Source organism: Lissotriton vulgaris, chromosome 10 (assembly GCF_964263255.1).
Source record: "Lissotriton vulgaris chromosome 10, aLisVul1.2, whole genome shotgun sequence".
NCBI lineage: Eukaryota > Metazoa > Chordata > Amphibia > Caudata > Salamandridae > Lissotriton > Lissotriton vulgaris.
Window position 1 is genome coordinate 620153659 of NC_141698.1, and position 17913 is coordinate 620171571.

The following is a 17913-nucleotide window of genomic DNA, read 5'->3' on the forward strand; positions in this document are numbered from 1 at the left end:
TCAGGCATCTTATAGCTCACTAATCCAGCATCAAACTTCAAGGGTTACAGGATTTACCAAGTCCCTGCAAAGAACAAATACCCTCGGTTTTTGGCGTCTGCAGGCGTCAAATAACACAACAAAGAATCAAGTACTAAGAACCACAAATGCAATGGAACCATGCAACAACAAAAACGCTAGCAAAGTGTCACCGACAAAAACACTAGCAAAGCGTCAACAACAAAAACACTCGCAAAGGTGCATACGACAAAAGCACCAGCAAAGTGTCAACTACTAAGGACTCTGGGAGCGACCCACTTAAATACTTATCACAGATGTACCAAAGAAATAGATGTCCAAATTCTAACTGCCAATTTCTAACTGCACTAACAGTCTCTTTAAAAAAACTGCGCCAAAAAGGGTTGCTCAGTCAGGAGTGACATCCATTGGAGAGTTTTAACCCCTTCCATGCTGGGCCGATTTTTCTCGTGTGCTAGGCTTATTGAAGAATCAATGGCTTTATGACGGCCCCCAGCCGTCATGAGCACACGAGCACTGTAATGCATGACGGATAGGGGCCGTCATCAGCATGGAAGGGGTTAAGTCAGAAAAATCAAAAATATGCCAGGCCGCAAAGACAGAGAATCCCCCCAGAACCTCCGTGCACAGAGTACCTCTTTTAGTAGATTCCTGTCTTGCCTTCCCCAGCATAATTCTGTTCTCTGAAAAATTTCTCCTCCAGGTAGTCACTTCATGATGAGCCCCACGTTGGGCGCCAACTGAAGAACCAAATATTTACAATACTCCTTCTCAGGGGTCTTACCAATAAGTAGTCCATTCAAGAGTGGCAAAGAAATCAACACAGAATCTGAAATATGAAAAGACATCTTTATTATCATTAATTGTGAGGCTCCGTCGCCCAGCCACGCTTAAAGCAACTGGATGAGAGAGTCTGCCTGCATGGCCTTCGCACAGGCCTTTTATACAGAATATTTTGCTTTAAGCACACATTCCTGCTTTGAAGTGCATTATGTTGGAAATTCCCAGGACGTGCATACAAAGCACCACTTTCAGGATAAGTCCAGGCTAAGAAAAGAATTGCACACATGCTTGGTTTCCTGTTCCATCAGGCCGGACAAACCCCCCATAAAACCTTCAACCCAGATCGATGAACATGTTGTAAAGGAAAGGCAGCAACAGATGGGACGGAGATAGAAGCGGTGGGAATGGTGCCATAAAAAGTCGGACATGTCCTGCTCTTTGAACTTTATTGCACCAGCTGCCGAACAAGGAACTGGCTTGGGAGGTTAGCCTCGAGCAACAGGGTCAGCTGTCGTCAGGTCATGCAGAAGTCAGCACAAACCCATGCTAAGGTTATGTCCTTTAAATGCTTGCTCTGCCATGGGGAAAGCCTACTGTAAGGGCAACGAAATAACATGGCTGCTATTTACAAGATGAAACCCAAGTGTTCAATACAAAACCTTCAAATGCACAGTGAATCCATTGGTGTTACATGATGAAAATACTCATGAATAACGCATTCTCCATTTGCGGTTCACTGATACCAAATTCATAACAGAATCATGACATTTAAAACACAGGTTCAGAACGCCAAGAACCACACCACAACCCATTGATTCTGGAGGTGTCACTGACCGATACACCACGCCAATATCTGAGCTGGTCTTTTGATCGGGCTTTACTGCTGGATGATGAATATATATTAGTCATAAGCAGGAATGGATTCCTGTATTCACGGCCGAAAATGTTAGCAGTGCCCTTCATGGGATGATATACTTTTAAGTTGGGGGTTCATGGGGAGACTGCACTGTTTAGATGGGCTGGACTAAAACATGAACAACTACAGCTGAGGGATATGTATAAAGGATTGACAATTGCAGAGACTAATCTTGTAGATGCAGTAATTAGGGGAACCTAGATTCAGACGATGCAAAATAAAGTAGCAGTCGCTAAAACGTCACTAGTAAATATCTCAACAAAAAAACAGAAGACAAATATATGATGCAGAAACACCACAAGTTTATTAATATATTGTAAGGATGGGGCACCTCCTGGCTATATCTACTAATAATAATATTAATCCACATTTGTAAAGCGCGAACAATCACCCGTAAGGGTCTCTAGGCGCTGGGAGCCATTGGAAACATTAAGCAAGCTATTGACCAGAGTCACATGGTGCTGGGATAATCTGCCGCCGGCGCCTGGGATCGAACCATGATCCTCAGATTCCAGCATTAGTCGTCCTGGCCGCGGCGTCACACCTCTCCCCTCTGGAGAGAAAACAGTCCAAGGTCAAGTTAGAGAAATCCGGGATCCAGATATTGGATTGTTGTCTGATGTGGAAAGAATGCGGGCCACCTTACAAAGATTCTATCAGTAGCTATATACTGAGGATCTGGAAGCAGGGGTTGGTGATATGTCAGGGTATTTGGAGTCAGGTCTATATAAACAACTAGATGTGGAGGACCAAGAGTTTCTAGATCAGCCTTTCCCGTTAGAAGAAATTATAGATGCAATCTCTAGTCTCCCACCTGGAAAAGTTAGAAGAAATGACTTTAGTCTCAGGGACTTTTACAAGATCTTACTTTCTAGTCTCAAAGTCCATTTGGTGGACATTTTTCAGAAAATACAAGGAGGCGCGAACAGGACTGAGACAAGGCCATCGACAAATACAGTGGCCTTTCCCAAGAAAGGGAAACCCCCTCAAGAATTAGGCTCATATATTTACCTATCACACTAATGAATAGTGACTCTAAGATTTATTAAAAAATCTGGCAATGAGGCTGTCAGGGATAATCAGTAAGATTGTGTCCTCCAAGTAGCATGGGTTTATTCCTGGCTGGGGTACAACAAATCATTTCCGACAAGTTATTATCATTTTTGATTCATCGGCAGCAACTGGGGACCCTATGGCTTTAATACTTCTGAATGAGGAGAAAGTATTCAATATGGTCTCCTGGTTGTATCTCTGGGCGATTATGGAAAAAATGGGCATAGGGTCAGGGTTTGTTCTGTCTATTAAGGCACTGTATCGGAGTCCGAGAGCTAGGATATCATTTATGGGGCAGGGGTATTCGGACTCTGTAATGATATAGCAGCGTAGAAGACAGGGATGCCTGTGTTCCCCATTATTACTCGCCCTTTATATCAATCTACTAATAAGGAGGATAGAGGACAATTTACGAAGTCTACCATTAAAGTCTCAGGGATTGGAAACTAAAATCTTGGCATACCCAAAGGACTTCGCCGTTGTTACTCCTGTTCCAAGGACGGCACGGAACGAAATTGATAAGGAAGCCTATAGGTTTGGTAGGTTCTCCGGATACTTGTAAAATCCAGATAAAAGCCAAAATATTATTATTAGCAGTGTGCATTTTGAAGATAGGAGAGTGGATGAGGGTGGAACTTACCTGGGAGTTAACATTGTAGCAAAGGTAGAGAGAACAGTAGAGACCAAACTAGATCCTCTAATTCGGAAAACAAAAAGAGATTTCAGAAGAATGAATAATTTACAGCTATCACTGACAGGGAGGAGTAATGTATTTAAAAGGCTTTTTTTACTCGTAATCCTTTACTTCTTCAGGGCCATACGTCTAGAGATAGAGAATCAATGGTTTAAAGCAATTGACGGTATGATCTCAAGATGTTTACTGGCCTATGCCAGGCCCAGAAGGGGGTTGAAGCATCGGACTCTCCCTAGAAACAGAGGGGGGTGGGCAGTTCCCAAACTTAGACTTTATGACAGGGCTACTGCCCTACAACCGATGGCTGTCTTTTTTTGGATTAAAGAAGAGATGGTGGTCAATGTAAATTACTCGCCTACACTGTATGAGCTGTTGATTGGGGAACAGACGTGAGGTGACCTGGTACGGCAGCTAGAAGGTAGTTATTTCAAAAGAGCGAGATTCAAGACTCTCTGATGTGTATATGAAATGTGGTAAGTGGTCCGGAGAAAAGTGGGTATTGGTCGATTTAATTTTTATACCCCTCTAAAAAACTATTTTACCAGATATCTTCTGGCATTTTCATGTGGGATGCTGAAAGGAGCAAGGTCCTTTTAGGCTGGGGGATTTTTTCCATGAGGACGAAGTTATTACATTTGAGACCCTCTGGCTTAATTTTAACCTGGAGCATAATGAATTCTTTAAGTATCTGCAGATATGTAATTTCCTCATTAAGAAAGGGGGAGGGGTTATGGGGTTCTCCAGAGTAGAGTTTGTGGAAGCAATAACAGGAATTCAGACCTCTATAAGGGTATTATATCGGGTTCCTAATAGTTTAATTCCATATGATATGGATAAATACCACAGATGGTGGCAAGAGAAACTTCAGATAGGAAAGGGAGTCTTTTGTAAATCTCTGGATCTTGCCCAGTCTACCTTGGTCCCAGTGAACCTGCAAGCCCTGCATTTTAAAACAATGTTTGAGCTATATTATACCCTTGGAAGAATTGCGAAATGGACTGGGTCTTCTGGGTTGCACTGCCCCCGATGTCATCTTTAATGTGCCTATTTGGTACATATTTATGCAGAGTGTCGGGCTTTGGGAGTTTTTTACAGTGAAATAACCGACTTTCTGGAGATAAATCTGGGCCTAAACATTTGTATGACTCCCCACCTTATATTACAGGGGATTTCTAAGGAAGTAGTTCCAAGCTATGCACAGGCATGTATGTTTATCGCAATGACACTTTTTAGATTGTGTTTAGCGATGGCTTGGTTGGATCACTAAGCTACACCAATGCTTAGCCTGGCTCTTAGCCATGTATCATATCGAAATGGCAGTGTTTGCACGGAAAAGTAAATCAGTCAGGAAAAAAGGGCTAATGGTGTGGGCTCTGTAATTACTGACTGGATCGCTACGATGCTGAAAGGATCTTATAGGGGAGAGAACGGGGAGTTGGCTGCTGCTTGGCTTAACTGAGCTACCTGCAGTTTACTTGATGAATTGTTTACTGTTTTATTATCTTTGTGGTGTGCACTATTGTATCGTTGTAATCATGAGATTTCTTATTTTTTTATGCCCTATTGGATTTGAATTAATTGTAATATGAGTTGTCTGCTTGGGGTGGGGGGTTATTATTAAAATTTTAAAGAAAGTAATATTGCATCACTGCAATTTTGTACACATGTGGTTTTGGAATGTTTTAGCTGACTTGCCTCACTGGGTTTCATATGTAGGCATGAATGAACATGCATTGAGGTGGCAGCAGTTTGTCAGTTGCAAGACTTTTATGTTGTGTTCTGCACACATGAATGCCAGTGGATTATCTATTCTCTCCTGAAGTGTAAGCTAGAGTGGAGTATGTATAAATGGAATTCATGTTTGAACTTGAGAGTCTAGGTAGAAGTGGTTTCAGTGATTGGCAACTGTGCGTTGGATGTATCTGGGAAGGACTGTTCAATATGTCCTGTTGTTTGAGTTTCTGATAATTCTTGGAGTTAACTGGTGTTGGAAGTATTGTTATAGGCAATAGTAAGGTATATATCTGTGCAGTGCTAGATGCATGTGAGATGTTCTTTAGCACATGTTCTGTTAGATACTGGATGTCTGTAGGAAATCAGCCTTCTGTGTGTGGACCCTGCCATTTTTGTCATGAAACATGGTTGAATTGGTACACCAAATTAATATAAATCAATCATAAACTTTATTTGATTTTATAAAAAAATTCAGGCAAATAAATACAAACCATCATGATAAAAAGGCAGATACAATTACAAAAGAAAATTCAGAGGTTGACAACACTTAACACACCCCTTTATAAACTCCATAAAGAAACATTAATACTTCGTGACAAATTGACTGTGAAATAAAAAGTTGTTAAAACAAAAAGGCTGGCCTTGTTTGATCAAAATCAGGAAGTTAAGAAAAAGGGTTTTAAACCTTTGTGATGAAGCTGATGCGGCATATCATCACAATCTGCAAAGTGTCACATTTGAAAGAACAATTACGGGAGCAAAATGGAGGATCAGTAAACTTGTACCATGTTCCCTCTGGGAACAGCAACTGGTGGAACAAATCAAACCTAATATTTATTCAAAGAAGACGCTGGTTTGGGACATCATAAAGCAGGTATATCCCTGGGACCGTCTTGACCATGATAAATTTACAAATTAGTGGTTTGGCAAGGATAAGGTTTCTCTTTAGTCTGCGTTCTTTCATTAAAAGACTCCTTTAACCAAGCCACATCTTGTTTAATGATGTTTGATGGATTAAAATATAATTCTGCTCTGCCTAAATTGATAAAGTGATCTCTAATCTAAGCTAGGCAAGATATGTTAATAGCTTAATCCAGGTTCATGCCATCAAGTATAGTCTATTCAAACTCAAAACACCTTTTACCCAAATGCTACACAGGAGGAAAAGGGGACGCTACCATTTATAGTCTGAAATATAACTAAGACCTTGTTCTTCATGTAAGATTTCTCTGAGATATTTGTTCACTGCTATCCCAAGGGAATCTATGTTTGTGTAACCCCACATTTCACTACCAAAGGTGTAAATTGGTACACATTTGGGCTTGTATACATCCCACATGATTTTCGGAGGTTTATGACCCAAGCGGAGAGGAAAATTAATTTACCCCAGCACGTTCTCTCATAAGCGAGTTCTTATTCTTTTTAATTATTGGTAGAACAACTAAGTTTTAAATCTAATAGAACACCAAGGTATGTACAATTATTCACCGTATTTAGAATGTGGCCATGGGCTGAGAAAGTAGCTCTGTTTGTGCTCTTAGTCCCCAAGACCATTGTGTGTGACTTATTAAAATTAGTGCGCAAGTCCAGACTACTCGTAAAATCAACATATGGATCTAAAAGCTGTTGTAAAGATTTGGCTGCACGAGCAATTAAAACAGCTTAGTTTGCATAAAGAAGTGCTGGGAGCAATCTCCCACCTGCTCTTGGAACATCTACACTCTTAGACGTAAGTACCTTCTCAAGACCATTAACATACATAATAAAAACAAAGGGGGGCCAGGATGCAGCCCAGCCTGACCCCCTTACAAAGTGCAAAGTGCTTTGTAAATTCGCTGTTACTGTCATAACAAACTGAGGCCATCAGTTCTCCATGGAGATCCTAAGGAAACTAACCAGGCACCCTTTCAGTCCCATGGGCCCCAGTTCCACCCAAAGTTTTTCCCGCTTAACCAAATCAAAGGGGGAGCTGAGATCCATGAATGATTGATGAAGAGATCATTTCTTTGACGGTACATACTTATTAACTATAAGATGGAGATTAAGATTCTGCTTTACAGTGCCCCTTCCTGCACGAAACCCATACTGAATATCAGACAAGATACTCTGTTCCTCAGACCACTCAGTCAATCTATTCAGAATGACCCTGCCTACATTTTGAGTCACTTGGGATCCCATTCACCCCAGGAGCCTTTCCCCTAGGTAGTGAGTCTATAGCATCTCTAAACTCTTCCCAATAGAATGATAATTTGACAGCCTGATTCTTAGATGGTAAGCCCTTGGCCAAACACTTCCCCCTGATATAGTACAGAACAATTATCTTCCCAAGACTATGTCACCAAATCTGTCCCCCTTTCCTCTTTAAAAAAACGATGGTTAATTACTTGCCAGAACTGTGTACAATTCTTCCTGGTACTTGCCGAAAGTAGGTCTACCTAGGGGAAAGGCTCCTGGGGTGAATGGGATCCCAGGTGACTCAAAATGGGTTTTGTGCAGGAAGGGGTACTGTAAAGCAGAATCTTAATCTCCATCTTATAGTTAATAAGTATGTACCGTCAAAGAAATGATGAATAAGAGCCCAGTTCATGATATTTCCAGTGCCATGTCTGCTAAACTCTTATCAGCTATAGACAAACTTACATTAAGATTTTATATTTGGGAAGGTAAAGTGGGTTTACTGGTGGGGTCTGTAGACTTGCTTAGGTAGAAATTCCTCTGAGTAGAACCCCCAGCACAACAATTTTCAATGATAAGGAGGCTATGTGAGATATAGTGAAAACTGCATATGGGAGACAGGGTTCTTTATCTAGAATTGAATCTGCCCACAGGATAAGTGGCTCCAGAGTCTCTTTGAAAGTCGGAAGTGATCAAGTCAAATTGGAAGACTCCAAGGTCCCTTATATGGGGAAATCCCTCAGTAGAGGCCATAGAGTCTAGCTTAAACCGGCAAAAGGGGCAGAACGAGAAATGCAGAGGGTTCTGTTTCATCTTCAGAAGGTAATGGTGTGGGCCACCCAGCACTGTTCCACTTCTCATGATTTTTTACACTGCCCTCCGGCACGTACACCCTGTTTCCTGATCTTTGCCAATGTCCCCCATTAGGGGCTGCTCATGAAGATTTCAAGAATCTAAGAAATAAGGTGGTACCTTGGCTTGCCAGGCGGGCCCCATCATAAATCAGGTCCAGTCTCTTGAGGAAAAAATGATGGTGCATGGAGTAGATTGGATAGGGAATTTTTCAAAGACTTTAAAGGGGGATTGTATTATAACTAATTTCTGCAATAAATTTAGGGCCTGATTTATGCTGAACAAACTTGGCCCAGGGTCAGTATCCCCCTGAGGTATTACAGCTTTAACACTGAGATATTTAAAATTTTTATAAACCTTCGCCCTCTGAGGCGGTCCTATAAGGAGTTACCTAGAGTTTTTGGAAGGGACATTGTTCTGAATATCGCTGGAAATATTACTGTCTAACCAATATGAACCCCTAAATGGATAAGATGACCAAGACTGACTGGATAAAAAGCTTTTCACTTATGTATCCCCTGGAGGTCAAGCCACGGAGAGGCTTCTTAGTGTTATGTCCTGGAATATAGTAGGTTGGAGTGCAAAGGGTGACGATCCCGACTGGACCAGGTTCTTGCCTTGTATGACATCTTAACATTTCAGAAGACCTGGAATACAAGGAGTTGCCTCCAGATGAATAGTAATGTTTCTTTTACAAAAAATGCTATTCCATCAATCCGGGGCAGACCTAGTGGGTGACTTGCCACTTTTGTTAAATTAGATCTTTGGTCATGAAGTGGAGGAGTTCAAGGGTACCTCTCGGCATATTTATTGTGTTTTACTTACCTTTAATAATTCAACTAGGATTCTGTGCATCAACTTAATTAACATCATCCATGGAAGGAAATCTGAGGACATCTTGGCCACACTCAATACCTATCTGTTAGAGTTTACTATGGTTGCCCCAGTGCCCATACTGACATAATTATTGTGGGGGATTTTAATCTTCATTCCTGCAGTAGTTGTCATTTATATGAAAGAGGGGGTCAGATGATGAGGATCACCTTTTGGACCAGGCTCGTCTTCAGCGTAATCAACAGGGGGATACAATGAATGCCCTGTCTTCAGAATACAATCTGGTTAATCTTTTGAGGAGGGAGAGTTTGTGTATGGCTAAAGTCACTCCCACGTTTAGGGGTTTGTAATGGCAGAGTTTTTGGCTTTATTTAGCAGTGATATAGATCATTAATCTTGCTCGCATCTAGTATAGGTATTCATAGCCTGTGTTGGCCCTTTTAAGCCTTTTTTTTTCCAGATCTAGAAGAGGATAGCTGCTTAATATGCCTTTATTCTTGACTTTAACCTTTCTATTGCCTATTGGCTTTGACATATTAGACACATTGGTATGGTTTATGTAGGTATTCTGACAGAGCTAAGGAGCATTTCACCCCTTTCAGGCCTACAGGCCTAGAGCTAGAGGGACTCCATCTTGATGAAGCTGAGAGGCTTTTCAGGGCAAAGGCAAAGTTTATAGTTAAGGCTGTTTTTCACTTGGAGAGAACCGGTCTGGGCCAGCCCTTATCGGTAGGCTGTATTATTCTCTGTGTTGAAGACACCACAAAAGGCTGGCCAGCTGGGTGTGTGTCCTTGATGCGAAGTGATGCAGAGACCTGGTGGGCGGCAGGCTGATGGCTGGAACTTTCCATGAGGAAACAGCATTCTATATCAGTGAAGTGCAGAGGCGGAGTCAGTCAGTCAGCCAGAGAGTCAAGCAGAGAGGGAGTCGAGCAGAGGGAGTCAAGCAGAGAGTCCAGCAGTGGAGTGGAGTTGGCAGAGAGAGAGAGAGGGTTCAAGCTGGAGAAGAGCTGAGTTGAATAGTGAGCTGGAACTGAAGGAAGCAGTCAGAAGCAGTTGCTTATCAGGAGGAGGTGTGAATAGCTGGAGTCTGAAGTAATGCCTTTTAGAAGAGACGGAGGAGAGATCGTGGACTAACCTATGGGAGCAGATGGAGTTAATTGGACATTGGCGCAGAGACAGAGTGAATAAGCTAGTGGAATGAACGGTGATCAGAGCGGCAGGAACCATTAAGATTGAAGATAGAAGGTGGAGACAGTTCGTGTGGGGGAGAGGAGTCCAGTGCAACGCGATCAGCGCAGAGGTGTACCCAAGAGTGCAGGAGAGAGAGAGAGTCTGAGATGAGCCAAGGCACAGACGAGAGAGGAACCCAGATGACAGCTAGAACAAGACTTCACACTAATCAGGTGATATTGTTTTCATCACATTAGTTTACTTTACACTTGCATCTTAATCTTGTCCTTATTCCCTAGGCTATTGTTATGTTTAATCTTTTCTCTTTCAGCGGTGTGTTCTACCTATAGTCTTTGTCAGATCTGTGTAAATGTTTATATTGTTGTAATAAAACAACCCCCAGTTTGTAGAAAACTGGCACGTGTCCCCTTGTATTCTTGTTCAATCCAGGTGAACAAAGCTCCTAGGTAGTTACTAGGTACGTGAATGGATGAGTAATCCCAATCAGGTAAGTGGTGAACACATAAATAGGGAGTGAGTGGACCTATGATGCAGAGAATAGGGAACACACGATATTAATTGGCTAACTCCTAATATTGTAGTAGCAGACCCTTAGTGAAGAGACTTCCCAATATATATATATATATATATGTATAGGTGTTCATAGGAATGTGGTCGTCGTTGATATGCGGCGTTAGTGAGAACGTTGGGTGGGAGACCAACGCTTATACCCACTGGATTGTGGCTTGAATAAGTGAGAACACTAGGAGGTCGAACTAGTGTGTAGTTTCGCAGGATTGCGAACAGTTTGGAAAAGGGAGCATTGGGTTCTGCAGGCCCGTGTGTAGACGCACCGGATTGTGTGTCATATCTGCCCTAGGGTAGAACGGTCTGGGTCAGGGTGGCCGCGAGACCAACTGATGTGAATAAGTGTGGTGTAGGGTATGGATATCCCTAGTAATCAGTGAGTATTCTTAGTATCCCTATAGATTTAGTGGTGTTTTTAATAATATGAGCTTGTATATTGCGAGTTCCCCATCCTCAGGTAGGTACCAGGTGCCTGGATAGTTGGTCCTGAGGAGGGATGTGATTACGTTCTGGCTGGGTTGGAGGGGCCCCTAGGGGCTGATCCCACCTACTCAGAAAATCCAGCCATTACATTTGGCGTAGTCGTCATCTTACGAATCCTGTGTGTCCTTGCCATGTGCTTAGATTGTTTCCCATGTGTTCTGAGGGAGTGCCCTGATTGCTGGTTCCATCTGGCGTAATGTTGCAGTTTATGTAGCCTGTTAGACCTATGGGCTTGAACAGTTGCAGCGTGAGGAGATTGCATTACATCATGGCATTTGGTTTATTCAGGGTGGAAGGAATGGTTTTCATCTTGGTGTTTAAACTGTCAGAGTTGAAGGATGGCATTACATGAGGAAGCCAGTTACATCTATGTGATGGTCCAATTGTATAAATGTGTGTAAAAATGCTTTTAAATTGCCCATTAAATTGCTTGCTGCATCTGCTTATGCTGTGCAATGTGAAATATGTTTATTGTAATATGATCTGTGGAGTTCTTTGAATATAGCTCCTTGTAAATATGACTTGTGAATAGCGCCATATTATTGTGGCTTGTGAGGTGCATGTTCTCATGTTGATCTGCTGTGTTCCTTGTGCATTGCGCCTTGGAAATGTTGTTTGTGAAAAGCTTGTCTTGTAAATATGGCTTGTGAATAGCGCCATGTGGTCATGGCTTGGACAGGGCATGTTATCATTACGTTTGGCAGGAGAGAGCTGGATCTCTCTCGGGTGCTTGGGGATAACGTTTTTGAAAATATGTGTACGTGTTATCTGTAAACGTGAAGAAATGTGCTCATGATTTTCCCATGTATCTGCAGTCGTTGGGAAATGATTCTGCTTGAGATGCCAAAGGGTTAATATCTTGAGTTGAGATGGCAGTCTTTATTTTTTACATGCTATCAACATGCATGGTTATCTGACCTGACTATAAAAGTCAGTGGATTATTTGATGGTTTGATTTTGACTTTTTTTTGATTCCTTGGTCTGCCTATGTGCTTTGTCAGTTTCTTGACGGAAAGGTACCATCTTGTGTTTTGCAAAGGGTTTTGTTCATTTCACATTCTTTTTGAAATGCGTCTACGAATTTGTGTGGGTTTGCCTTGGAACTGATGTGGTTATAAATCAACCAGTCGGATTACGGAGAGAGCTGTGTTCTTTTAAAATGAGTGAAATGTTAAAAAGATGGCCCGTTAGAATGCATGCTACGGGCTGTTTTCATTAATTATTTCTTTGAGGGTTTTCCATCTAGATAGGAATGTGCTGGTTGCAATGATTACAGGTTGAGAATAATCAATCTTGCCCGACAGTGCATGGTAACATGTGCTTTTAATTAGTGGAAGGCAACCATGTGCCTTTGAAAAAAAAAATGTTAAAATGTAACATTATTATTTTCCCAAATGTAAATTAAAATGTATTGTTTTATAAATGTGTCAGCAAAACCTTTTTTATTATGTTCACCAATTCAGTTGGAAAATAGTACGCTGTTTAATAGTGTGTGAATGTGGCTCTTTTATTAGTTTGGCTTGAATGGCTTGCATGTTAAATTACACTGTAATGTAAAATGATATAATGCCCCTGGTTCAATTAAATACAATGTTGAAATGTATCTGCATTTTATGTTGTTTTACAAATTATTTCTCTTTCAGCAGCTGACAATGGACCATGTTAATTCGTTTTTTTTCCCAAATGCAGAATGTATAATCTTGTGTGCATAAGTTAGTTGCCCCTTTCTAAATAAGTGCCCATATTTTAAATGTCTTGCCTTTAGCTGAATTAGTTGGACAAAAGTCTTTTTTAAAAACTGGAGCTTTTAATTGGCAGTACACTGTAACAGAATTGTTTTTTTTTTTTAAAATGCTAGCTTTCGTTGGTTAGCACAAATCAGGCATGAGAACAGGCAAAGGTATTTGTTTGTCGACCTTGGCAGACCAGCTGGTTTGTGCAGACGAGTTTTTTTTCCTTTGCTCTGCAGGTTTCGATCACGTCCCTGTTCGTTATGATTGGCTACAATCCAATTTTCTTCCGCGGATGGCTTGTTTATTTAAGGGAGGGGCTGGTTTAGAGAGGCTCATCATATGGCAGTGTTTCAAGTAGCTTCATACTGTAGCGTGGCTCCTGCTCTGAAGGGAGGGGCTGGCTTAGTGAGGATTAGGGTATGTTAGGCCCTGCGCAATGTTATTAAAAGTTAAATTTTGAATGTTTTTAATTAATTAGGATATTTTCTTTTCAATAATGAAAGGCACCCGGGGTGCTTTTTAAATGGAAAATTTTATTTTGCAAGAATAATGATACTTGTTCTCTTGTTCCTAGGATTGCTGAGTTGTGGTTGTGCGTGGGTCCGTCCCTCTTCCACTTCTTTTCTTGTTTTAGCTTTTTACTTTCATGTTTTTATTTTAGTTTATTATTTTTGGATGATGGAATCAGACCAGACCAGACCAGACCAGACCAGACCGGAAGGGTGATGGATGGCCGCATCGGAGGAAGTGTCCGGATACCGAGGATGCAGGGTGGTGGCCTACACTGAAGAATTTGGACTGAGTTACATAATTCCTTGGCCTGCATTTTTTTGTTGACATCACTACGAGCAGGCCCCACTTTAAAAAAAAAAAAAACACAAACATGTTTTATTTGTGACAGAATTATACATGTATTTTGATGCATAATCCCTTGGACAAGCAGGCCCCACTTTTAAAGCAAAAAACATGTCACCTATTATAGTTTTTCTGTTTTCTTCAAAACAGTTTTTGCCAATGAAGGACTTTTTTTGAATGGTGGTGCACACATGTGTTCCACCGTGTGATTTAAAATGGTTGTTTTGTTGTTCTAAGCTTGATGTTACACCAGCTATCTTGTAGAAATGGGGTTGTTTTTTTTTACTGTTCTTACATTTTCACCTTGATTGATCAAAGGGTGGTTACCTTAAACTTTGGATTGTTCTGGGTGGTGTGTCTTTTAGTATGATTATGTATTAATGTTTGCCCAGACCTTGAAACAGTTCTTCTCAGATTTCACTTTAAATTGACAAATGTCAGTAGGTAGGCCTCATTTAGGCCCATTGTTATTTTCATCCCACAAACAAGCCCCTACACCAATAGTTTCATGAGTCATCATTAGCTTAAGTTGCCTATAGTACGTAGGGCTCATTTAGGCCCTTTCTTGTTTTCTCATTAGGAGTTGAAACACATTTAGTTCTTAAGTTGATAATAGTAGGTAGGCCTCATTTAGCCTTAAGTTGTCCGAAGTAGGCCCCATTTAGGCCCCTTGCTGTTTTCATTCAACACATAAGTCCCTACATCACTAGATTTCACCAGTTATCACTAGAAGTTGAGGCACATTTAGTTTGAGGATGCTTTGGTTAGTTTCTGTTGTTATCAGATCCAATCTCAGATATGTTGCAGCTTTCCAGTCAAGGGTGCTTTGATTTGTTTTTAGGTTTCTATTCCCTACAATTGAGTTTCAGGTGGAATTTCCTTAAGTTGTCATTGTTTTTAGGGAGTTTTTTAGGTTTTGATTTGTTGATAGATTGTGTTGATGTTTGTTTATCTGGATGTTATTGTTTATAAGATGTTCGCAAGATAAGGATCTAAGGGTGGATGGCAGAGTTTTTGGGCTCTATTTAGCAGTGATATAGATCTTAATCTTGCTCACATCTAGGATAGGTATTTTTAGCCTATGTTGGATAGATTATGTTGATGTTTGTTTAGATGGTTGTTGTTGTTTACTGATGCTCGCAAGATAAGGATCTAGGGGTGCAATGTAATGGCAGAGTTTTTGGCTTTATTTAGCAGTGATATAGATCATTAATCTTGCTCGCATCTAGTATAGGTATTCATAGCCTGTGTTGGCCCTTTTAAGCCTTTTTTTTTCCAGATCTAGAAGAGGATAGCTGCTTAATATGCCTTTATTCTTGACTTTAACCTGTCTATTGCCTATTGGCTTTGACATATTAGACACATTGGTATGGTTTATGTAGGTATTCTGACAGAGCTAAGGAGCATTTCACCCCTTTCAGGCCTACAGGCCTAGAGCTAGAGGGACTCCATCTTGATGAAGCTGAGAGGCTTTTCAGGGCAAAGGCAAAGTTTATAGTTAAGGCTGTTTTTCACTTGGAGAGAACCGGTCTGGGCCAGCCCTTATCGGTAGGCTCTATTATTCTCTGTGTTGAAGACACCACAAAAGGCTGGCCAGCTGGGTGTGTGTCCTTGATGCGAAGTGATGCAGAGACCTGGTGGGCGGCAGGCTGATGGCTGGAACTTTCCATGAGGAAACAGCATTCTATATCAGTGAAGTGCAGAGGCGGAGTCAGTCAGTCAGCCAGAGAGTCAAGCAGAGAGGGAGTCGAGCAGAGGGAGTCAAGCAGAGAGTCCAGCAGTGGAGTGGAGTTGGCAGAGAGAGAGAGAGGGTTCAAGCTGGAGAAGAGCTGAGTTGAATAGTGAGCTGGAACTGAAGGAAGCAGTCAGAAGCAGTTGCTTATCAGGAGGAGGTGTGAATAGCTGGAGTCTGAAGTAATGCCTTTTAGAAGAGACGGAGGAGAGATCGTGGACTAACCTATGGGAGCAGATGGAGTTAATTGGACATTGGCGCAGAGACAGAGTGAATAAGCTAGTGGAATGAACGGTGATCAGAGCGGCAGGAACCATTAAGATTGAAGATAGAAGGTGGAGACAGTTCGTGTGGGGGAGAGGAGTCCAGTGCAACGCGATCAGCGCAGAGGTGTACCCAAGAGTGCAGGAGAGAGAGAGAGTCTGAGATGAGCCAAGGCACAGACGAGAGAGGAACCCAGATGACAGCTAGAACAAGACTTCACACTAATCAGGTGATATTGTTTTCATCACAATAGTTTACTTTACACTTGCATCTTAATCTTGTCCTTATTCCCTAGGCTATTGTTATGTTTAATCTTTTCTCTTTCAGCGGTGTGTTCTACCTATAGTCTTTGTCAGATCTGTGTAAATGTTTATATTGTTGTAATAAAACAACCCCCAGTTTGTAGAAAACTGGCACGTGTCCCCTTGTATTCTTGTTCAATCCAGGTGAACAAAGCTCCTAGGTAGTTACTAGGTACGTGAATGGATGAGTAATCCCAATCAGGTAAGTGGTGATCACATAAATAGGGAGTGAGTGGACCTATGATGCCGAGAATAGGGAACACACGATATTAATTGGCTAACTCCTAATATTGTAGTAGCAGACCCTTAGTGAAGAGACTTCCCAATATATATATATATATGTATAGGTGTTCATAGGAATGTGGTCGTCGTTGATATGCGGCGTTAGTGAGAACGTTGGGTGGGAGACCAACGCTTATACCCACTGGATTGTGGCTTGAATAAGTGAGAACACTAGGAGGTCAAACTAGTGTGTAGTTTCGCAGGATTGCGAACAGTTTGGAAAAGGGAGCATTGGGTTCTGCAGGCCCGTGTGTAGACGCACCGGATTGTGTGTCATATCTGCCCTAGGGTAGAACGGTCTGGGTCAGGGTGGCCGCGCGACCAACTGATGTGAATAAGTGTGGTGTAGGGTATGGATATCCCTAGTAATCAGTGAGTATTCTTAGTATCCCTATAGATTTAGTGGTGTTTTTAATAATATGAGCTTGTATATTGCGAGTTCCCCATCCTCAGGTAGGTACCAGGTGCCTGGATAGTTGGTCCTGAGGAGGGATGTGATTACGTTCTGGCTGGGTTGGAGGGGCCCCTAGGGGCTGATCCCACCTACTCAGAAAATCCAGCCATTACAGGGTTCTGGAGGTGGTTCTTTTATTGACTTCATCTATGTATCAGTGGGATTATACCTTGTTTCCAACTTATAATTCTCAGTGGACTGGAACATACTTAGCGATCATAATCCTTTGGTTGCAGGTTTCCGGTTGCTAACTGAGAAAGCTGCTTTTTATTATCATTTTGGGAACAAGGTCCAGTCCGCCAATAGGGAACAAGACTGAAGTGGGAGAAAAGTGCTCTCGGGTTATTTACAAAGAATTTGGTTATATCTTGTTCTTCTGAAATCTGGACCTGCCTGTATGTAAACGCCCCCTATCAAAAAATGTTATTAGCTTACAACAAAATAGGTAGCCACATAAATACTGCACTTTCATCCAATTCAAAGCCGGGTTCTCTGTTGCGCCATCATTGGTTGAATAGGTACTCCCCCAGCCACACTTTAACATGATGATCAGGTGAAACCACTGTGACCACTCCCTCCCCATCCGGTACCTCCTCATTTATGCCTGACACACCTCTTCCCAGTTCCGGGGGAGCGGAGACCCCTGCAGCCGTTAATACATCCATGTCCTGCCTTAAGTTAGCTAACTGCTCCTCTACAGAAATCATTTAATCAGCGAGGGCCCCTATTGCATTATTAGGAGTTTCCAGTATCTTCTAAATACCACTGTTGACCTCAGCTTTCCTTTTGCCCATCTTAAAAATAAAGACGTAAAAATAAAACCGAGCACAATGTACACTATAAAGCACACTTCAACTAAAAATGCAACAAAGTTAGCATCAAAAGGCCCCACATAGTCGGACAGGTCACACATAGTCGGAAAGGTCAACAGAACCTTAGTCCAATATTATGCGTCCATACACGCAGGCCAATAAATAAAGCCCAACAG